At 50.5% G+C, this 23368-nt stretch overlaps 1 long non-coding RNA gene across 1 annotated transcript; it reads right to left on the minus strand.

Annotated features, from left to right (window-relative positions):
• Window positions 1–203: 203 nt before the first annotated feature.
• Window positions 204–23368, minus strand: LOC130878031 (uncharacterized). The gene is made up of 2 exons (XR_009057425.1): window positions 23220–23368; window positions 204–1386 (listed from the first exon to the last, which is right to left on the minus strand). It is a non-coding gene; the product is annotated as an uncharacterized LOC130878031 (long non-coding RNA).

Consider the following 23368-nt stretch of genomic DNA (forward strand, 5'->3'; position numbering starts at 1 on the left):
GGCAAGACCCCTTGCCTCAGATGGGACCAAAGCTCAGATAGATCCACTGGGAGGGACCTGAGAATGCTTCTGTGGGCAGATCCGGCTAGTCAGAATACATAACCTGGTACCACCTGCCTAGTGCCACCTAGGGTCACCCAAAGGGTCCCTGGTTCCTATCATTAAACCCTTTGAAGAAATCAGTCCACAAAAGGTCCCCAATAGACATGCACAGGTGTTATTTTATTAAGGTCAATGCTAACATTTAGAAGGGAAACTGCAGCCCACATGGGTCTCTTGTGACCTTCACAGGCTTTTTAGCCATCTGATTCCCCACAAAGCCATAATCCATCTCGCTCCCGCAGGCTGCTGCTTGGCTGTGGCAGGACAGATTGTGACAGTTTCCATAGTCTGGGCCCCTGAGGGATCCTCACAGTCCAGAATCCAGAACGCCACAGGTTTCCAGTGCCAGAACTTTGGATCAGAGAGAGCTCCGACACGGGAGATCTTACCAGTCCCGTTGGTGTGGAGTGGATTCCCCAGTCTGTAAGAGCCAGGGCTGAGCAGTTGTCTGACTTTACACAGCTTTTTCTGCTCCCCACCCCTCGTCTGTGCAGGGCATGATCTGCTAGAGGCTTAAGGGCATTTAATTCCCTTAACAGAGCCAGATGTGGTGGTGGATGTCTATAATCTCAGCAGACTGAGGCAGGAGGATTGAAAACCCAATGCCAGCTTGGGCTGCAGAGTGAGTTCCACGCCAATCCGGGTTATATAACAAGATCCTTTAAAAACACACACACACACACAATAATAAGTAGACATCCTCCCTCCCAGTCGCCTGTGTAAGGGGTATTCTGTCCCCATTTCCAGATGACTAAACTGAGGGCCAGCTAAGCCAGCTCACAGGGCTACTCCACCCCTTATGGACAATCTGGGCTTCCCAGGCTTGCTGTGCCAAAGAGGAGGTTCAAAGGCCTGTACGAGGCTCCCCCTTCATCACCCTGAGGCCTATTGATCAGCCTGGACTTTCTCACTGGGATCTGAGTCTCCAGGGGGTGCAGGGCCAGGCCTCTGAGCTCTGGTTGCCTCACTGGGGCACTTTTCACCGGTCTTGATGGTCACCTGACCTCCGCACCAGCCTGCCTTCCTGTAGGCTGGAAGCCTCGCGCCCTTAAGAGGAGAGCTAGCATTCCTTGGGATTCTCTGTTACCAAAACACAGTCTTAAAGTACAGGAAGTTTGGGAAATGGAACAAAGGCGTTTGTCCCAGTGCCAGGAGCTGGACTGGCGCTGACCACAGTTGCCGGTAGCTCTGAAGCTGTTTCCCTCGCTGCTGTATGGGTGGATATCTTGATGAGTTGTCTGGTCTTCATACCTTCCCCTTCACCCTTTTTGGCTCGTTTGGAACCTTTGGAAGGAAAAAAAGAAGCCTTCATAGTACAAATGAAAGGAAATCCCTACTTCATGAAAGAATGACAGGCCGAGGTGGGGCATGGCTAGGCCACATGCCGTCCGGTTGTCGGCGAACCAAGGACAGCCTGAGAGCCACAGAACCAATCACCCCACAACCATTTCTGGCATCCTGCTGTGAGGTCAGCCTTCATCTTCCGTCACTTGACTTTGTTGACCTTCAACAGAGTCACACAGGTGGAGAAAGAAGAGCCGAGCCCCAGCACGGCAGGTCTTCCAGGGTCTCAGTCTCCTCCCAGCCTGAACAGGCAGCCTAGCCCACAAGATTGAAGAGCTTTGGCCCTCTGGGAAGTTAAGAGGAAGGTAGCCTTGAAGCCTGAAGGTGACAGAGAAAGCAGAAAGGCTGGGGGTGGACCCAGGAAGGCCACGGTCTTCAGCTGTAAGCAGAAGGCTTGGCCAGTTTGCCAGCAAAGGTCATTAAGTTTCTTCCTGAAGACTTCTAAGAACAGGGGCATAGGGGGAGGGGAAATCTGATGCTCTAAGTCAAGGATCACCTAGCCACAGTCAGAGGGAAGGAACAAGGAACCTTTTAAGTGAGGAAGGAACGAAGAGGCCCCTGGTGCAGGAAGGACAAAAGAGGGTGTGGCTTGAAGGTTGTGGTGGTGATGGTGGTGGCCCGGTAGACTTTGGCCAGGACACTGGCTGTCCTTACTGGCCAATAGTTTTTGGAGCCTATGTAGGCTGTCAAGAGGGAGGGGCAGATTGTGATTCTTCCTTGGCTAAAGCCTCATTTAGATCTCAGTAGTTTGGGGCTAGGTAGACAGCAGGATCCCTCTACAAAGGTGCTATAGTATTCATTCTTTAAAACCAACAGGTTCCAGGCTGTGGGACCAATCCAGACTGAGGAAGGCACTGGGTAGGATCTTGAAAACCCCCACCCTCCACCCCCATTTTGAATCTAGACTGTGTTAGGCTCAAGTTGGTGACCATGGGCAAGCTGGAGCATTGTGGTGCATTTGGGTGTCTTCCACTGTAAAAGGAGGTTTATCAACAATAAGAAATACAAATAAATAAACAAGCCAGGGATAGCAGCGCACACCCGCAACCCTAGCACACTGGAGGTGAGACAGGAGATTTCAGTTCAACTTCAGCTACACAGTGTTTTAAGGACACCCAAATCCCAAACCACAACCCCAAACAAAACCTAAAGCACAAAAGGCACCCCATTTCTTCTGTCCCCTTCCCCAGAGTAGCTGTGAGGAGTCTGAGAGCCCAGACAGCCAATCACAGCTAATGTGTTTCTCAGAATGATGGGCACACTCAAACCGCCAAACCACCGATTCCTCCCCACCCCCTGCCAAGCAGATCTGCCCCTTTCACAAGATCCAGGCCCAGCAGATCCAGGTGGCAGGACCCCACTAGCAATACTCAATGGGGTTCTGAACAGGTCTCCATCCCCCCCTCCTCACTGCACACCCCACCCAGACCGGGGAGCGCCGCCTGGAGCCCCCCTCTCTCATGTTGTGAGTGTGGTTGCTGAGATGCAGTGTGGGGTTTTGTCTGCCTTCCCTGCCCTGTGCCAACTCACCCAGCAGGCCTCACTGCCTTGGCAACGCATTGCAAAGTCCACACAAAGGGAAACTGCACAGGGGAGGTTGGTCCTGCCTGACGCCTGGGGAGGGTTTCCATGGCAACGATGACATCACTAGACTCGTCTGGCTACAGAGTCAGGCCCTGAATGGAGGCGCCTGGGTGTTCACACTGCAGAGCTCTGGAGAAAGGCCATCTGGGACTCTGCAAGGCTGGAGTAGGAGGGCCGGCCCAGGATTCCAAACCCAGGCCTGCCCTTGGCTTACCAGGAGAGCTCGTCAGTCGCCCCACCTACAAAGGGCGCTTAAGTGAGGGTGGGGGGAAAAACGTGCATACTATGCAGACGCGGGGAGGGGGAGGGGGCAGGGAGTGGGGGGAGCTTGAGGATGTTGGGGAGGGGGCATTGTGACGTTTTCCTGGGCTGGCAACTTCAAACGATTTCCAGGGAAATGGGATGGCAGACTGGGCTCTTGACTGCTGGGCTCCTCGGTGGTCTATCCCTTGGTGGGGGAGAAGTCACAATTATCCATGGACTTATCCTTGCCTCTCCGTTACCGGGGAAGAAGGGGTGGAATGCGGTGTGGAGAGCCAAAGATGGAGGACTTTAGGGGCTGGATGGTGGTCAGAGCTTTTCTGGTTTTTCACCTTTGGTTCCAGACCCAGAAGGAAAGTGTGCCGGGTCCTAGTGCATCCATTACACTACCAGGGCACAGGAATGTGAACAAGGGTGCCCTGTGGCCTTTGGGTGGGCCCCTGGGTGGAGCCCACCTCTGCTCCCTCCATAGTGGGCGAAACCCTGAGTCTTCTGTAGGAAATAAGTAGTCAGAAGCACAAGGCCGGAGGGGCGGGGCTTTCTGAGGTCAGCAAGTCTGGAGTCTGCCTGAGGTGTGTGCCAGGCAAAGGGAGCAGAAAGGCCAAGCGGCTTCCTCTGCACATGCATATCCAGAAGGTTCCCTAGGCCACATGCCATCCCAAATTCTGACTAGGATCCCCATCCCTCCCTACCTCAGTACAAATGGTGGTGAGGGCCCCCAGGTCCTCAGTCACGTAGGTGGGGTCAAGTCTAGATAGATTCAAATGCCCACCGAGCTGTCTGTTGATCAGTTCACTCCTGCCACCTGATTTTGTCCCTTAGATTTGTCCTCATAGGGGTTGGGACCTCCTCAAATTGTTCATCTGTAAGGATCTGTAAGGTTGCTGCCTTTCTGTTTTATTTAGAGCTCAGGGTGGCCTTGAACTCACTGTGTAGCCAGGGGTAGTGACCTTGAACTCCTGACCTCCCTCTTCTACCTCCCCAGTACTGGGATTTCAGCTGAGTCACTAGACCCAATGTATGCAGTGCTGGGACTAGAACCCAGGGCTTCATGCATGCTAGGCAAGCCCTCTACCAACTGAGCCTGGGCCTGACCCCCTTTCTGCCTTTCTCCTCAGTTTCTACCCAGAGCCACCCCCTCCTCAGGTCCCTCTAGGGGAGAGGATACCTGGGGTTGAAGGCAGCCATTTACTCTAGAACACCCCGCCCCAACACAAACATCCAGAATGTTGTAGAAGTTGTTCTGTTTTCCCTCCACCCGACCCACACGGGAGCCCCTTCTTTACCTCCAGGGTGAGGAAAGACACCAGCTCCCCAGTCCTTCACAGCCCATTGGTCATCTTCTAGCCCCCTGTTAGGCAAGGATGAGCTCCCTAGCTAGGTATCATGGTGTGCCCTGGTACCTCAGCCTTTGCCCTTCTTGACCCATGGAGACCTCTGGTTCAGCTGGCATTGTTTGGTTTCAAACCGGTTCTATAAAGGTGGCTTCAGTCCAGGGTCCTGGAGGTGGCAGAGTCACCCACTGAGTGCCCTGGAGGAAGCAGTCACAGGAGGATAGTAAAACTAGAAGTCTCATGTGCAGGAATTCCCTGCCGAGACCCCAAAAGCACACTTTGCACACCTGAGACACACTCACTCTCTTTCTCTCAGCAGAAGGGAGTGCTGGCTGCCTCCCAGAACTAACTGAACCCATAAAGATGGTAGTCAAGCCTTGGACTCTGGAAGTCAGCCGCACTCTTTCCCTTTGTCTCAGAGAGGGAGGAATTGGGTCAAAGGCAGCGGGAGGCCCTCCACTCATAGTGTAATGGACCTTGTGTCTCCACCCTCAGACAGGTGGCTCCAGGTGTGTGGGGCCTGGTAACCTCGCCGTGAACACATCTGGGGGGAGAGCCCAACATTTCTCTCTCAGGCCACCTGCTCTGGCCTTGCCACGCACCTGGAGCTGGTTAAAAACCACGGGGTGGGGGTAGGTGGAGAAATTCCTATTTCTGAGGCTTGAGTGAACTTACCCCATGCTGATTTACATAACAAGGTCTCACATGGCAACCAAATCAGCTCGCAGGATAGTGAGGGCCAGGCTGCGGCCTGCTGTGGGCAGCTGTCCTTGGCTCAACCTCCCCGTGACCCTGGATCCACCTCCCACTGGCCTCTGAAAATCCTTCAGTAAAGACACTGCCAGCCAGCATGGCATCCAGAGGCCCCACAGGGAAAGACGCATGCCCTGTCTCTCATGGGGAATCCTAGGTCACCTGCTCCTCTGAGGCTGACAGAGAATCAGAGAGGCACGGGCAGAGCTGCCCAGTACCCAGTGTGTGCCAGGCCCCACCCAGGGCTCTTTCACACACATTAAGTTATTGCTCCTTCTCAAGACCCACCGAGGAAGGTAGTATTGTTGTCAGGGGATCAAGAAGGAAAGTGAGTCACGGCTGGGTCTCTGAGGGAACCAAGGTGACCAGGCCTAGCTGATGAGTGTATCAAGCATTACCTTCCCAGGTGCCTCAGGGCTCATTGTCTGGGGATGGGGGGGTTAGCACCTTCATCTCTAAGTCTCAAGGTGCCAGGGATAAAGTCCTCTGCTCACCTGGCATGGCAGCCTTCCTCCCTTTCACTTCACTATAGGACTGGGTCCAGACAGGTTGCTTACTCTCCAAGTGGCTCTGTAGTTCAGAAAAGGCATCCCACGCCTAGTATGGCAGCACACCCCTATAACTGGAGAGTAGAGACCAAGGCGGGAAGCCCTCAGGTTTGAGTCCAGGTTGAGATGTATGGGGATGAGGGAAAAAAATGAAAAAGAGAAAGGGAAAGGAGGAGAAAGGAAGGAAAGGAGGGACTGGAGAGCTGGCTCAGCAAGTCAAGGTGCCTGCTACAGAGGTTGGTACAAGGATCCGTGGGGAGCTGGATCCTTGGAATGGGTTTGAACCCTGGGCCCCACATGGTGGAAGCAGAGAACCAACTCCTGCAAGCTGTCCTCTGACTTCCCCAAATCCTCTGTGGCTCACACATGTGTGTGTCATCCCCCTCCCCCGAAAAGAAAAGAAAAGAAGAAAAAGAGGAGAGAGGAAGGGAGAGGAGGTGGGAGGAGATTGTAACACCGTCCCTAGAGTGCTTGACTAGCACACGTGAAGCCCTGGGTTGAGCGCTGGTTTAGCATGCATAAAGTCCTGGGTTTAGTTTTCAGCACCATGTAGTATGTTATCCAAGCCCTGAGGAGGTGGAGGCAGGAGGATCAGAAAGCTAACTCAGGGTCATCCTCAGCTACAGTGAGTTCCAGGAGAGCCAGGGCTGCACGACATCCTGTCTCAAAAACACAGGAGTGGGGTCAGAGAGATGGTCCGGCAGGTAAAATGCTTGCTGTGTAAGCCTGGCAACCCAAGCTTAAGGCCCTGAGTCCACATGAGGCAGAAGGAGAGAGCTGGCTCTGCAGAGTTGTACACTAAGACCCGTGTGTGTACACTGAGACCCATGTGTGTACATGAGACCCGTGTGTGTACACTGAGACCCGTGTGTGTACACTGAGACCCATGTGTGTACACTGAGATTTGTGTGTGTACACTGAGACCCGTGTGTATACACTGAGACTTGTGTATGAGCATGTGTGCACCCACACACACGATATATGCATGGTTTTCAAGACAGGGTTTCCTGGTGTAGCCCTGGCTATCCTGGAACTTACTCTGTAGACCAGGCTGGCCTCAGACTCAGAGATCTGCCTGCCTCTGCCTCTGCCTCCTTAGTGCTGGGATTAAAGGCATGAGCCACCACTGCCCAGCCACAAATAAAAAAAGAAAAATAAAAAAAAGGAAATTTGGGTTTTGTGTCCAGACATGTCTCCGGGGCTGACCTTCTGTGACACTTGGCACAAAGCCCCCCCCCATTGTCTTCCTTTGTCTACTAAAGGATGTCCTGTCTCTTAGGACATTGGGTGGGAGGTGATGAGGCCCTGGGGTGCAGAACAGAGGGACACTTGACTCTTGTTTGGCATGTGACCGTAGCCCAGGCCCCACCAAGAACATTTGCTGTTTGGAAGCCAGAACTTGTCTCCAACATCAGGGGAAGCCCCAGGTTCTGCCCTAGACTGTTCAATTTCCGGCTCAGTCATGTTTAGCCAGGTCTGAATGACTCAGAGAGTGACCTCACAACTCTCCGCCTCGGTTGTGCCTCCTGTAAAATGGGCATAGCAGCTCTCAGTTAAGAAATCACACAAGGCAAGGCCTTTGGTGCTTGTGCTCTGTCATTAAGTGGTCAGTCTTCCTTGCTCTTCCTCGCCTGGCTAGGCAGGCAATGAAAGGGGAAACTCTGGGGGAGGGACAGAATACAGAATGCTGGTGGCTCACGCCTGTAACCCCAGAGGCAGGAGGATTGCCAGCCTGGGCTACACAGGGCAGCCTGGGTACTTACTGAGACTGCTTCAAATAAAGAAAAGAAGCAACGGGTGAGATGGCTCAGGGGAGAGAAGTGCCCCTTTTTGCCAGGAAAGCCTGGGGACTAAAAGTAAATAAATAAATAAAGAAAGAAAAATGTCTGGGAGGATGGTGGTGGAGCACACCTTTTAATTCCAGCACTCGGGAGGCAGAAGAAGGCGGATCTCTGTGAGTTCAAGTCCAGCCTGGTCTACAAATGAATTCCAGGACAACCAGGGCCGTTACACAGAGAAACCCTGTCTTGAAGAACCAAAAAGATTAGATAGATAGATAGATAGATAGATAGATAGATAGATGATAAATTGATAGATAGATAGATGATAGATAGATGATAGATAGATAGATAGATAGATAGATGATAGATAGGTAGATAGATAGATAGATAGATAGATAGATAGATAGATAGATAGATAGATAGATAGATAGATAAACAGAAAAAATTAGAAAAGCCTCTAGTGCTGGGCTCAACGAAGGACTCTGCCCAAGGGGACAAAAGCTGAGAGTGATGGAGCAGGCACAAAACATCTTCCATTGACCTCCACGTGTGTGGGAATGAGCACATGCCTGTGCATGTGCGCGTGCACACACACACTCACTTGAGCATACACACACCACAAGAAAAGAGAGCCAAAATAAATCGAGATGAGAAAGAAATACCACCTGTGCTCATAGCGTGAGCTGGGGCCACTGAACTGTGTCCAAGCTGGTGCCACATTCCTTGTCACCAAGACAAGTTACCATTTAACCAACCTATGGGAACCGGTGCCAAACTCTTCAAATGTCAAACCAACAGGACCTGTTTGCTGGGGTAAAATAGCCCAGTGGGACCTGGTGCGTGAATGTCCTCCCTCAGCCTCTCAACCCCTTTCCCTCCCTGCCCTGCCCCTGCACAGTGACCCTGGCCTCCAGGGTAGTATGGGGAGAAGTGACTCAAAGGGGCAGAATTAAGATTTAGAGGAAACACACATTTAAAAGGAGTTGGGCTAGATGTGGCCCAACTGGTAAGTGACTGCCTGGTATGCAGGAAGCCTTGGGTTTGATACCCAGCACCACATAAAGCTACGGGGAATCAATCCAGTGCTACTTTGCCTTTAATCCCAGCACTCCAGAGGGGAAGACAGCAGAATCCTCTAGAGGTTTAAGGCCGTCCTTGGCTATATAGGAAGTGTTAGGCCAGTCTGCATCACAGAAATTCTTGCCTAAAATAAAAAGGGTGTGGGTGGTGAACCCTACAAACTTGGCCGGATGAGCCCAGATCAGTTAGTTCACCAGGTGAGAAGGCAAAGACCAACAAGGCGGAGAGAGAAAGGACTTCCTTCACCTGTAGTCAACAGCTGTGGGTGGGACCCAGAGGCAGGACTGACCAGCCGGTACCTGGCCAGGTGAGCTGTGGACAGTCTCCCCACCCAGACTCACCTTGACCCCTAAGGCACAGTGTTTACTATTGGGCTCTGGTCCTCTCCAGGACCCCCCAAAAGGTAGGGAGACACAAGGTTTATTAAATGTGTGTACATGGGGGGCGGTTACATTTTGCTACATTTAAAGAAAAATTGCGTGCCTGAGGCAGGATCATATTGATACACTTAAATGGTAAAGTATCTCTGATCTAGAGCAAAGTACAGAGGAATCTATCAGACAACCACAAACCTGCTAATGGCAGTACTTTGCTGTACCCCCACTAGGGCTCTTTCAGTCAAAATTCTAAATATTGACAACAGAATTGGACCTTGGGATTGAGTCCTACTTTCTCTTACCCACAGTTCAAAGGGCTCTGTTCTACCATTGTTCTTCTAGAAGTTTAAGAATGATGGGTGAACATGTGAGCCGCAGGGCTGGCCAGTGCCTCAGTGGGCAGAATGCTTGCTTAGCAAGTGTGACGCCCTGGGTTTGATCCCCAGCACGGCATTAACCGGGCTTCATGACAGGCAGCTTGTAGTCCCAGCACCGAAAAGGCGAAACCGCAAGGGTCAGGAGTTCAAGGTTACCGTTGGCTACAGGGAGAGTTTGAGGTCAGCCTGGGCTACTTTGAGACCATGTTAAGGGGAAGGCAGACAGACAGGCAGGCAGGCTGGGTTAGTGGTGCTGAGGCTATGTGGATTGTTCTTAGTTTTTCCGTCTATACTGCAGGCCTGCTGGGTGAGTTGTCTATACAGGAGCTGGGATAGGTCCCGGCCTCTTCCCTCAGTCCTGCAGCTCCTCTCTCCGTGGTTTATACAGTGGGGTTCAGTCACACAGCCAGCAGAATGGCGGGGCTTTCTGAGACCCTGAGGCTCTGACCTTTCTTACAGGCCAACGAGGAAAGACGGTGGTTACCCAGGCCCAAGGGATGCCTTGCTCCTGCTTCTGGCAAAGACAAATAGGTCAGAGCAGGACAAATAATCTCCTCTGTGAGGAGTGGCAGGCAGACTACAAGGAAAGTTCTAGATGGGTTCTGTCCAGTGTGGCAGCCCTGAGCCAAATGTGGCCATTGGTGTTGGGAAAGGACTTAGCAAGCTGAGGGATACAGAGAGAATGGTTTTAATATTTGATAATTTGTTGTGGTTCCTAGGATTGGACTCAAGACTCCCCATATGCTACGTAAGTACCTATCACTCACCTACGGCCCTGGCCTGAGAACATTGTGCATACAAGGTATGGGAGATTCATACAAAATAAATACGTAAAGGAGCTCATTATTTTTGCATTCATTGTCCTGGGGAAACAAAAGTCCCTAAAAATAATTTTACCTGTTTTAATTTTTACTTAAAAAATAACAGCTATTAACAAACTGTCCATTATATATGTAGTTTACATTATATAAACAGACTTGTCTTAGGCCTTATTACAGTGGCCAGAAGGCTGGGGGAAGAGGTGGTCTCACCTTAATCCTCACCTTCTGGCTTTTGGCCTACACAGACCTGGGAACCAGGGTCATGCGAGACCTTTCCTAGACCGTCCAGGTTTTCTTTCCGGGCATATGAGAGGGGAATCTGTTGGCCCACATTTTCTTCATTCAAAACTGAATGTTGAAGCTGGGTGTCCTCCTGGGCCTCCACACCATTTGGTCTTGGGTGGATCCTCTGTGGGTACAGGGCTCTCTTCCAGGAAAGGCATATATGGCTGCCCCTGCAGAGACAAGGAACTGCCAGAGGGCTCGAGCCTCTGGGGCACAGTGACTCTGCCTTGACATCATGGGAGATGCCAACACTGGGGGATCTCTCCCTCCTCTCTGCCTTGCTCCATTGCCCAGGCTTTGCTGTTCTAGCCGATTATTTTCTTCCCCTGAGCTGGCAAGGCACAACATTTCCCTATTGGAAATGTTCATCTGCCATCTCCCTAGCAGCTGGAAGCTATCAGCCGGCCACTTCTCCCATGTAGGGCAGGTGCGGGCGGGGAGCATGGAGGATGAGGAGAAAAATGCCATGTCCTTAGTGCGAGCAGCAGTAGCAACTGTTTCTCCTCTGGGGGGAAATAGAATCTAGGTTGTAACAATTTGGGGGATTTCAATGTACTGCGGCAAAAATAAAAATAAGACAATAGGTGCCGCTCCCTAGCAGACATTTATGTGTGTGTGTGTGTGCACCCATGTGTCACAAAAATAATACAGATGTACATAGTTTGGTACTCAAGTAATAAAAAAGTACCAAGTTTTTTGTTTTGTTTTGTCTTTTAAAGATTGTCACCCAGTCTGTCTTTTGCCCTTTGTATATCCAGAGCTGTGAGCTGCCCGGAAGCCCTGGAGCCCTCCCTGCAACCTAGCCAATCTCAAGGTAACTGAATTTCACAGCAACACTAGCTGGGAATACGCTTTCTAATTGTGGAAAAGTTGTCAACAGACATCTGCGCTCCAGAAAGAACAGACAAGGAGGAATGAACATCGGTGCAGGGAGTTCACAGTTTTCATCATGTAAAACATCTGAGTTCATCCGACACACAGCTAATGAGATCCTACTCATGGCCGGGCTTCGTGGGAGTTAGGTGGGGACTCAAAGCCATTTCTGTAAATGCTGGTGATTATTGTTGCCTGTAGTCAGCCAAAATCGAGAAGTTTTTCTCTTCTCGTGGTGTTACTTCCGTGGGTCTCTGATGAAGTTTCCTGTGGGTTTCTGGGTCATTTCTTCATCGTTACACTCCGCCCTTCCCGACATCCCCACCCCAGACCACAGGCCAACAACAAGCTCTTACTGTCTGCCTGCCCTGCACAGCTATGCAAAATCCTGTGATCTGATGAGCGGCTAATTTTCATCAGAATCCCCAGGAATGGAGGGGAAACCCCAAAACCAACCACACAAAGAATGACTCCAACAGGTGGTGGCGCATGCCTGTAATTGTGGTACCTGGGAGGTGGAAAAAGGATGTTTAGGACTCTGAGGCTGGCCTCAGTTAAAGTGAGTTCAAGGCCAGCCCAGACTATGTGAGATCCTGACTCAGAACCAGCAAAGACAGGCAAACTAAAACAGATGGTTTCAGATGGCTGTGTGGCCCTCAGTGACAGATCAGGATGAAGCCACAGCTGTGTAGCCTGCCTCTTGCCATGTCCCCGGCTGGCCCTGACCAGTATTATTATGTTCTCCATACTCTGGGGACACGCCAGTGCCAGACAGTTGACCACAACGGGGTGTTGGGCTGTGGGTTTCCCTGGAGAGACATGGACTGTAGAGGCTGGAGAGAGGGATCCCAAGGAAATTGGTTCTGCAGCAATCAGTACCAAAGTTCAAATGCCAGTCGCTCACACTTGAGGCGCCTGTGTGGTCTCCTGTGTGCCATGGTGTCTTCATCTAGGAAGTGGGGAGAAGTGTTCGAATCCTCCCAAGAATCAAACAAGCTGCTATCAGTGACAGTTGGATACACGGGGTGAGCTCCTGTCCCCTTCTCAGCGGGGAACAAGGGTGGAAGCAGAGTTGACACATTGGTAGCCCAAGCATCTGGGTCAAGGACTTGACTCATGGAAAGAAAAGGGGCAAGGGAGCCTACCTTTCCAATGAGTCCTTTGGTCTCATTTGGTTTTGAGGTGGAGTCTCGCTATGCAATCCTGCCTCTGATAAGGTTGTCAGTTGACTTCTAGATACACATCTGAAACTCATAGCGATTCTTCTGCCTCAGCCTCCTGAATGCTGGGACTACAGCAAGCCAGCTCCTATATCTCCCAATGAATAATTTCTTCTTCTTCTTCTTCTTCTTCTTCTTCTTCTTCTTCTTCTTCTTCTTCTTCTTCTTCCTCTTCCTCTTCCTCTTCCTCTTCCTCTTCCTCTTCCTCCTCCTCCTCCTCCTCCTCTCCTTCTCCTCCTCCTCCTCCTCCTCTTCCTCCTATTTTTGGCTTTTCCAGACAGAGTTCCTCTGTGTAACAGTCCTAGCTGTCCTGGAACTAGCTCTTGTAAACCAGGCTGGCCTCGAACTCACAGAGATCCGCCTGCCTCTACTTTCCAAGTGCTGGGATTAAAGGCCTGTGCCACCACTACCTGGCTTTTTGTGGAGGGTTGGGGATAGGGTCTCACTGTGTCACTGGCTCAGAACACACTATGTAGATCGGTCTCTCCTTCAACTCACATAGATCCACCTGCCTCTGTTTCAGAAGTGCTGGGATCAACGATGTATGCCCCCACAACTGGCTTCAATGTGTCTTGATTAAGGGACATGAGATTAAAGCTTCTCAAATTCTTATGAAGACTAGCTGTAGGGAACCCAGACTTCATGAGCAAGGAGAACCCCACGGTTGTCCCAACTTTCCTCACAAAGCCTTAAACTCCTCTTGCATGTTTCTCTGGGTTAGGAGAGGGTTACACACCCTGTCTGGCCTGCACTTCCTGTCCGGCCTTCAGCCTCGGGATGGGGTGCCAGTAGGAAGCCCCAAGTGAAAGAGAGCAGGCTACACGGGCAAGAGAAGCAGCTGCCACCTTAACACCTTGCCCTTGGCCTGTCCTCTCTGCACTCGCCAGCAGGGGACAAAGAGAGACTGTGTGTAAAGGTACTTTGTGTTCCTGTGGCAGGCAGCCAGCAGAGAACGCTTGTCACCTGGCCATGCTGGGACTGCAAACCAGCAGGGCAGCCTCTGGATGAGGCAGGGGCCTGGAGGGGAGTAATCCTCAGGCTCTGGGACACTAGGTCCTTTAGACTGGAGGAATCACCCCGATGTGCTCCTCAGCTCATCAACACAGAGGTCACTCAGTGCTAACGCTGCCCTCTCCCAGACACAAGGGGCCAACTGCTTTTCCCCTTGTCTGTGACATGGGGCCCGTGCTCAGCTTGCTATGATGTGTGGACGCGGGTGTCAGAATAGTCTGCTGAGCGTGGTGGCTGACTCAAGTGACAGCCTGTCAATCCCGGCCATTCATAATGACAGTATATACACAATGATAATTCTTTCCAGAAATACCTGCTGGACATCTGAGACAGGCTAGGCATAGACCAGGCTGCTCTTGGAGATCTGAACTCCGCCTTCCTGAAGGAGGTATCAGAGGGTAATACTAACCCAGCCTGGGCAATGTGAAGGGCGGTGCAAAGGGGACCTTGCGGAGAGGGTTTGCTTGAAGGAGGTGGCATCTGGGATGGGTCTGGGCAGCACCAGGGACGGTGGGGGCAGGGGCAGATGAGGTGAAGCTGACTGTGGGTGCACAGAGAAAGGTGCAAAGTGTGACGTGTGTGTGTGTGTGTGCGCATGTACATGTGTGTACAAGTTTAGTATAAGGAGCTCCATGTGGCTTCGATGTGGTGACCAGAAGGCATAGAGAGAATTACTGTCCCCCAAACATACCACTTGCTTCTGACTGTTGGGTGATCTTAAGAAAGGTCTTTTCTATTCCTGGGTCTCAATTTTTTTTCACCTGTGAAATGAAGGGCTCAGCCTGAGGAAAGGTGCCCCCATTCTTTCCCCCCTAGAACTTAAGTGATCCTCTGCTTCTTCCCCATTCTGACTCCCACACACTGAAGTTACCAGGAGGCTGTGATGGAGCCTCCTCTGGCTCCAGCTCATGAATGAGAGATGGTGGACCTGAGGGCTGACCTGAGGTTCAGGAGGCTATGAGGTCTGTATCCTGAAAATGAAGTAGCACTGGCTAGGTGGAGGTGACAGGAATCAGTCTGAGGACCTGGAAGCCCACCTTTGAGGGGCTCTGTGTGTGTGTGTGTGTGTGTGTGTGTGTGTGTGTGTGTGTAGGGGTGTATGTTTGTGCTTGATCCCTGGGTCAAACGCACAGCCTGAGTGATTGATGGTCAAGATGCAAGGCTGGGGACCCCACCCAGAGGGAAAGGATGCATTAGATTGGAAAGGCTGTCCAGGCCACTCAGTGGACACAAACCCCAGACCTGGGAGTTTCTAGGCAAAGCAGACTAGAAACCCAGCTTTGCCCTGTCCTACCTAGGACGCTTGCTTTGGTTAATGAGACCCAGGGTTGTCAAAGAACAAAGAGAGAATGGCGGGAAATTGACACTCTAGGGCCTCAGTTTACCCACCTGTAGAATGAAAGCATGTCTTGAGGGTAGACTAAAGGACCTTTGCTTTACACTCGTCAGACCAGTGGCGCTACGGTCTGTTTGCCTCTGGCTTTCTCGCCAAGGGACCTGCTTCAGCCCCCAGCACCCAGACTATGTTCCTTCCTGCTCCTACAGCCATTAGCTCTTCATCTTTTCTTAACTGTGGCTGAGCTGGCAGGTGAGGAGCATGGAGGCTTGGAGGTGATGGGGGCCAGGATCATCTGGGTAAGCCATTTTCTACTACAGCAGCAGAGACGGGAGGTCCGAGCTTGGGCCTGACGCTGGTTGACCAATGGGCCTGCTAACTCCTCTCAATTCAGGAGATCACTTTTATTTTCTAGTTCAGCTTTCAGGCTCTGCCCAAGAGGGATCTCAAAGACCACCCAATCCTAAATCCCCACTTCCCGCCCCAGGCCTGTGGTGAAGAGGAGGAGCTGCCCTTATCTTTGTAAGAGCCTAATAGAAACGGAACGTAAAATGTCAAGTTCTTTCCTGGAATTTTAACAGGGAACATGGTAAATGTACACTTCAGTGATTGTTAATTCAGGATTCTGTTTCGTGTGAAATCAGACCATGAAAATTGGTTCAGCAACTTCAGCCAGATTGCTTTCCTACCAAACCAGCTTACAAGTTCATAATTATTAGATGAGTGTTACCTGATGGCCCTGAAATGTTGAGACATGGAGTGTGTGTGTGTGTGTGTGTGTGTGTGTGTGTGTGTGTGTGTGTGTGTTCCAAAGGCAGAATGTAATAAAGCCTATAATCCCGGCTACTCAGGAAGCTGAGGCAGGAGGATTTCATGTTCAAAGCCTGACTGGGCAACTTAGTGAGATCCTGTCTCAAAGACAGAGCTGAAGAGATGTGTGTTGGGCGATTTCTCCAAGACCAGCATTTGGAAGCAGGAGAATCAGGAGTTCAAGGTCATCTTCCAGTACGTAACCAGTTTGGGGTTAGCCGAGGCTACGTAAGACCCTATCTCCAAGGCTAGCAAACAAACAAAACAACAAAGGAGAGGGCTGAGGATATAACTCTTTACTAGAGATCTTGTCTAGCAAGTTCGAGGCCCTCAGGTCAATACCCAGTATAGAAAAAAAAATAGAAAATTGTTTCTTTTTATAAATGAGATGTAAGGCAGGTGACGAAGTTAGGCAGGGGTCCCCTAGCAAAAATGGGCCAGACCCCAGAGGTCCTGAGCCCTGGCTCTGGGCTGTGTCGAAGATTGAGGAAAAGGAAGAGTTAACTAATTTTGTATTTTTCAGGCTGTGGCCAACAGCCGCCTGGGAGATAAGAGAGCGGGACCCCTGGGAACACACAGCCTGTGAATGGAGAGATTGAGCAAGGCAGGAAAACAGGTGCAGGTGACACCAGGGACGGGGGAGTGCTTACACAGAGTGAAAGCAGAGCCAGACCGAAGGGGCTCCTGGGAACCCCAAGGACTCCTGTGGCCAAACTCTATCGGGCCCTCTGCAGGTCTCTCTGCCATCAGGGGGACCCACACCTGGGGTCAGCCTTCTGGGTTTTCTTCATATTCCCCACCCATTTCCCCTCCGTGTGGGCTTCCCCTCTGTTTCTTCAGAACTAGCTCTGCTAACAGTGCTGCCCAGCCTCTGGGAGCCTGGCTGTGAGGAGGAAAGAGCACTGGGCCAAGAGTTCAAAGTACACAGCTCAGCCCTGGCCTGACTCTGCCTTCCTGGCCCTCTCTGGGGGCTGCAAAGCCAGCCCCACTCAGAGTTAAGGTCCCAGTGACTGGACAGATTGGCGTCTCGCTACTGTCTACTGCAGGCTGCTTTATCAGCTGGAGCTAGTGACTGAAGATGGGGTGGCTCAGGGCTGCCTCTCTCTGCGGCCTCCTCTGCTATCCCAGCGGGACTATGGGCACCTTTCCCCAGGCACTCCAGTCTTGCTTAGGCAGTGAGCTGCCGCCTGTGTGAGGGGTGGCTGGGCACACTGCCCAGAGCCGAGGAGAACCTGCCCCTGGGGACTGGCCCAGGCCTTCTTGTTCAGCCAGAAATTCCAGCCTCTGAAGGATCCGGGTGGAGAGGGGCCTTTTCCAGGCTGCCTGTTTTTCCAGCCTGGCATTATCGCCCAGCCTTGAGGGAGATGTCCCTGGTCTTTGATTGGGTTTTCTGGGAAGGTGTTGGCCTGAGCCACCCTGATGTGGGGCAGCTCTGTTGCCCTCACCCAGGTTTTTGGGAAGGAAAGCTCTCTGGTTGGTTGGAATTCACTATGTAGTCCAGGATGGCATTGAACTAGTGGCAATCCTTCAGACTTAGTCTCCCAAGTTCTGGAGCTGCAGGTATGTGCTACCACCACCTGCTTAGGGATGCTTTTATTAAATCTGCTTTCTTGAGGTCTAACTTACATTTGAGGCATGCTGACCAATGACAGAGACACGTGTGGGTGCCATGCCATGTGAATGAAGGTGCAGAGTCTTTGCAGCACCCTACCAGCTTCCCTCATGCCCCCTCCTTAGTAATTCCCCACCCCCACCCCAGGCAACCAGGCTGATGACAGATCAGCTCTTATGTTTCATGTCCACCATAGTGCACCTGAGTGTCAGCCCCAGCATTGCAAATATCAGAAGTTCTTCAATGGTAGAGTAATATTCCACTTTAGGGTCCTATCATATTTGTTATCCGTTCTCCTGTGTTTAGATGTTCCGGTTGTTTCTGGTTTGTAGTGAACAAAATGTCTAAGAATTTTTGCATATGAGCCTTTATGCATGTACTTGTTATGTTAGTAACAAAAGTAGGGCAGGTAAATCCTATGGCATGGTGTGTTTGTGGTTCTTCTGTCTCTCTGGTTGTGTCTGTCTGTCTGTCTGTCTGTCTGTCTCTCTCTCTCTCTCTCTCTTAGGATCAAACCAGAACCTCATACCACACACAGTCCTTGGTACAGTACTTTGTTTTTGATGTTTTGAGACAGGGTTTCTCTGTAGCTTTGGTTCCTGTCCTGGAACTAGTTCTTGTAGACCAGGCTGGCTTTGAACTCACAGAGATCCGCCTGCCTCTGCCTCCTTCCTGAGTGCTGGGATTAAAGGTGTGCACCACCAAGACCCGGGCTTTGTTTGTTTGTTTGTTTGTTTGATTGATTGATTGATTGATATTTTTTCAAGACAGGGTTTCTCTGTGTAGTCCAGACTGTTCTAGAACTCACTTTGAAGACCAGGTTGACCCCAAACTCATGGAGATCCACCTGCCTCTGCCTCCCCAGGGCTGGGATTAAAGGTGTGCACCACCACCACTTGTCCATTAATTTTTTTTTTCTGGTTTTTCAAAACAGGGTTTCTCTGTGGCTTTAGAGCCTGTCCTGAAACTAGCCCTTGTAGACCAGGCTGGCCTTGAACTCACAAAAATCTGCCAGCCTCTGCCTCCTGGGTGCTTAAAATTTTTTCATACAGTACATTTTTTAGGGCTTTTCCCTTTCCTCAGCTCCTCCCCAACTTTATGTTCTTTCTCTCTTTCAACAAAACAAAACAAAACAAAAAACCCCAGAGACTCCATAAAAATGAAAAGCAACACTAACAGGCAAAAGACCAATAGAATAAAACATGTGAAAACAAAGCAAAGTGAACCAAAAAGTCCATAGACATACCACTGAGTTCGCTTTGTGTTGGCCACCTGCCTACTCACGGGCACGGGGGCTTACCCCAGAGTGTGGTTGATATACCCAGTGATGTCCCCTCTGCTGGCGGGTATCGTACAGGTAGCTCCTAGGTTAGCAGCGAGAGCGTGTGTCCCCCTCCCTGTCTCGGTGCTGTGACCCGTCTGTCTTGAACCTGTGCAGGTCTTGTGAATGCTGCTGCTGTCTCTGCGAGTCCGTGTGGGCATCAGTTCGGTCACATCTGGGAGGCGGTTTCCTTGGTGTTATCCACCACCACTCGGTTGTTTGCATGTTTTTGTTTTTGTTTTGAGACAAGGTCTTGCTGTGTAGCTCCCGCTGGCCTGGAAGTCCACCCTCCTGCCTCCACCTCCTCACTGCTGTAATGGATACTTCATTCCCTAAGAAGCTAGGCAACCGTTTTCCAAAGTGACTACCATTTATGATGCACAAGCCGGAAGGGACCGTGACTGAAGTGTCCCGACCCAAGTCCTGACCTTCGGGGAGTTTGGGTAAGGAGATGCGGTACTTCCAGTTGTGAGAGTGGGGGCGGGGAAGCGTTCCTTCACCAGAAAACATTTCTCTGTCTGCTCAAAGTCCCTGAATGAGGTTAGCATTTCTGGCTCAGCAGAAATGGCGTAAGCATCTATTTATACCCGAGTCTAAGCAGATACGGCTGGAACTGCCGTCGCTTCCCCTTTGCTTGCTCTTACCTCCCCGAGAGTTTTCTCAAACAGAGCTATTGCCGCTCAGTGTCACCCTGTTCCTGCCTGCTGTCGTCCCCGCAGCCGCTCTCTAAAGAAAACCAGGACACACACTGCCTCCTTTCCATCCAGTCAGGCTGTGACTGAGGCTGACCATGTGGAGCTGGAGAACTTCGCACTTGGGACCCAGCTCTTGTCCCCCTGTGTGACCATCGGTCCACCTCACCATCAGTAAAGCCTTTTTTCCCCAAAGTGTGTTCAGACACTCTGCCAATGGCTCTAAGGGAAAGTGCAGGTAGGAGAAGGAGGGTGCTGTTGGAACAAGAGTCAAGGCCCCTTAATTCCAGCACCAAGGAGAGTCAAGGAAGCACAGCGGCTGTGCTGCACACCTGCTCAGCTTGTGTAAGTCCTTCAACACGTGCACACATGCACACATCACACACACATTTACATACCACATCACACACATACCACATACACTCCCCATATATACACACCACATCACATAAACATACATTCTATATACACGAACATCCATATACTCATACCACACCACACACACACACACGTATACTAGACCACATGCATAAATATCCCATATACACTCCACATATACACACATCTCATATACACACACATATACATACCACACATACATATCGCATACATACACACACTGATACCACACTATGCACACATCAGATATCACACACACACCACATAAACATACACTTCATATATATACTACATACACACACACACCATACCCTAACACACCACATATACAGACACCCCATATATACATCACATACACACCACATACACACCATATACCACATCCACACATCACATACACACACACACACCATATACCACACACCACACATGCCTAACATACATACCCATTTGCCATCCACACATCCCACATACACACCCATTTACCATATTCACTATATCACATATACACATACCACACATATGCACCCATTTATCATACACACCCCATATACATATCACATACATAGACAACTCATGCACATGTGTATGAATGCTATCCTAATCCATCTTAGGAGTTTTTAGGGTCAGGCTAACAGATGTCCTTCTTTGAGAATAATCAATATTTTCTTCATTGCCAAGACTTGGGGTGTTCTCTGTGTGTGTGTGTGTCTGTCTGTCTATCTGTCTGTCTGTCTGTCTCTGTCTCTTTCTCTTCTCTTGTGTCTCTGTCTCTCTTTCTCTCTCTCTATCTCCCCCCACACACACTTCAAGAGAGCTAAGCAAACGTTCTCACCTACCTGGGACAACAATACCATCCCTGTGGCTGGAGTAGCCCACTCAGCTGCTCTTGAGTTCCGTCTTTTAGAAGGGTACTCACTGAATAGTAGAAAATCAAAAGTGTGTGCCCTAACATGGAAAACTGTCCATGAGGGACCATCCTCAAAGAACAGCAGAAGCACTTGCTGCCAGACTGTCAGGCCCAGCACACTCTACTGCTAGTTTTTCTGGTGTATGAGACAGGATCTAATTATGTAGCCCAGGCTAACCTCTATCTTACTTTGATCCTCCTGCCTCAGTTTCCTAAGGACTAGGATTACAGAGCATGATCGTGGCTTAAACAACTGATGTTAGGTTTGACTGGGACATAAGCTTGGGACGGCATCGCTTTGTGAATTGTCAAAACATTTACTGCTATTTGTTATATTCAAAGATTGGTTCCAGGCACGGTACACATACCTTATTTCTGGCACTCAGGAGACAGGGCAGGTAGATCTCTGTGAGTTCCAGGCCAGCAAGGGCTACAGAGTGAGACCGTGTCTATAAAAACAAGGAAACAAGCAAGACAAACCCCTGTATTATTAGCCGTCTCATTAGCTAACCCTTCCCTCAGTTGGCAACGTAAATCTGGTCAGGAATTCTAAGTCAACCTTGACTACACAGTAGAATTTGTGGCGGTCTGGGCAACATGAAACCTTGCTTCTCTTTCTCTTCTCTTCTGTACTTTTCTTTTGTTTTTCATTTATTTATTTATTTATTTTTATTTTAGAGATAGTTCCTCTATGTAACCTTGGCTGCCCCAGAATTCACTCTATAGACCTGACTGGTCTCAAGCTCAGAAATCCACTTGCCTCTGCAGGTGTGAAGCACAGCCGCTGTGCTTCCTTGACTCCCATAAGCCACTGCCTTAGCTATGTATGCAGTTCCAGCTTTATCATTTAGAACATTTGGCACACCATCTTATACATGGACCTTGTCTTGGCCAGGCCTCAAAGAACAAAATACCTCAGAGATACGGATCCCTGCTTGCAGAGATCTGCAAACCCAGAGCCCCACATGGACACACAGGACTGAAGAGAGTAGAGGGCAAAGATTAGCTGTGTGGCCCCCATTACGGCAGGAGAGAGAGGAGTAAAGAGAAAAGAAGGGGTGCAGATCCCCATGGGAGGGCTGAGAAAAAAGGGTGGCTTTAAAAAAGTCACAGAGAGCCGGGCAGTGGTGGCGCAAGCCTTTAATCCCAGCACTTGGGAGGCAGAGGCAGGCAGATCTCTGTGAGTTCGAGACCAGCCTGGTCTATAAGAGCTAGTTCCAGGACAGGCTCCAAAACCACAGAGAAACCCTGTCTCGAAAAAGAAAAAAACAAAAAACAAACAAAAAAGTCACAGAGGATCCCTAAGGGCTTATTTAACTGGACCCCAAAGGGTGGATAGAAGTTTCTCATGTGAAAACTGAAGAATATTCAAGAAAAGAACCATCTGAGTAGCGGCTGTGTGACGCAAGGGACTGGCTGAGCCTGGGAGAATTTTGGGGTCCAAGATCAGGACCACAGAGCATGGGACAAGCTAGATTTTAGAAGACTTTATTTGTTTGTTTTTTTCTTAAATTATTTAGAGGGTCTTATGCAATCAAGGCCACCTCAAACTCAATATGTGGTGGAGGATGAGCTTGAACTCCTGATATTCCGGCCTCAACCTCCTGAGTGCTGGAAATACAGGTGCACACCATTAGGATCAGCCTGGAGGGCGGCAGGAGCCTTGTGCTAAGGGACGTCTGGTTGGTCCTGGAGAGGCCTGAAAGTCCAAGCAGGGGCGGCCTTCTCACCTTAGGAAAGCCACTTAGTAAGATAGACAACTTGGGGGTGGGAGGGCAGCTGGGAGGACCACTTCAGAATCCAGAAGGAAACCGCGTCATTCTAAACAGACTCCTGGACAACGAGGGTAGAGAAAACCGGCAAAGGGAAGAGGGACTCATTGTCCAGCCTGGGCTAGCTGGGCAGAGCAGAGCATAGGCTATGCCTGAGATGTGTAGACTCCATTTCACAACCCCCATTGCTCTCGAAAGCTCTCTGGAATGTTTCCACTGGTTGTTGTCTAGACCAAGGCTGCCTGCGCTGAGTCTGTCCAAACTGTGAAGTGCCCTTCCTGAGACATCAGCGCCCCTCTAGTCAATGAGACCACTAACCTCCTGGAAGAGAGAAGTGTCTTCAACAAAGGTTCTGGGGCCTGGGGCTCACTTCTCACAGAAAGCTCAGCTGTAGATCTCTGAACCTGCTATGTGTCTTCATTTTAAGCTGATTTCACCCTTCGAGAAGAACAACCCACTACAAATTAAAGTTAGTGAGATGAAGAGACAGCCACTGAGGGATGATGCAAAGGCCACCAAATGCAAAGATCCACAGAGGAACAGGCCTGCCACTGATCACAGCTCCGGCCATCTGTAAGATGCTGGCCCTGCCCCACCCCCTCCCAGCCCGTGGCACCTGTTTTCCTTCAGCGGCTCAGCAGCCTGTTGTCATCTCCTGTCACAATTCAAGTTCCTCGGGTTCAGAAAGCAGGCGACAGCCAGGCAACCCCGGTGTCCAGCCTCCTCCTGGCCTCCTCTGCCTGCCCCTGTTGGGATGCATCTCAT

Source organism: Chionomys nivalis, chromosome 7, assembly GCF_950005125.1.
Source record: "Chionomys nivalis chromosome 7, mChiNiv1.1, whole genome shotgun sequence".
Lineage (NCBI taxonomy): Eukaryota > Metazoa > Chordata > Mammalia > Rodentia > Cricetidae > Chionomys > Chionomys nivalis.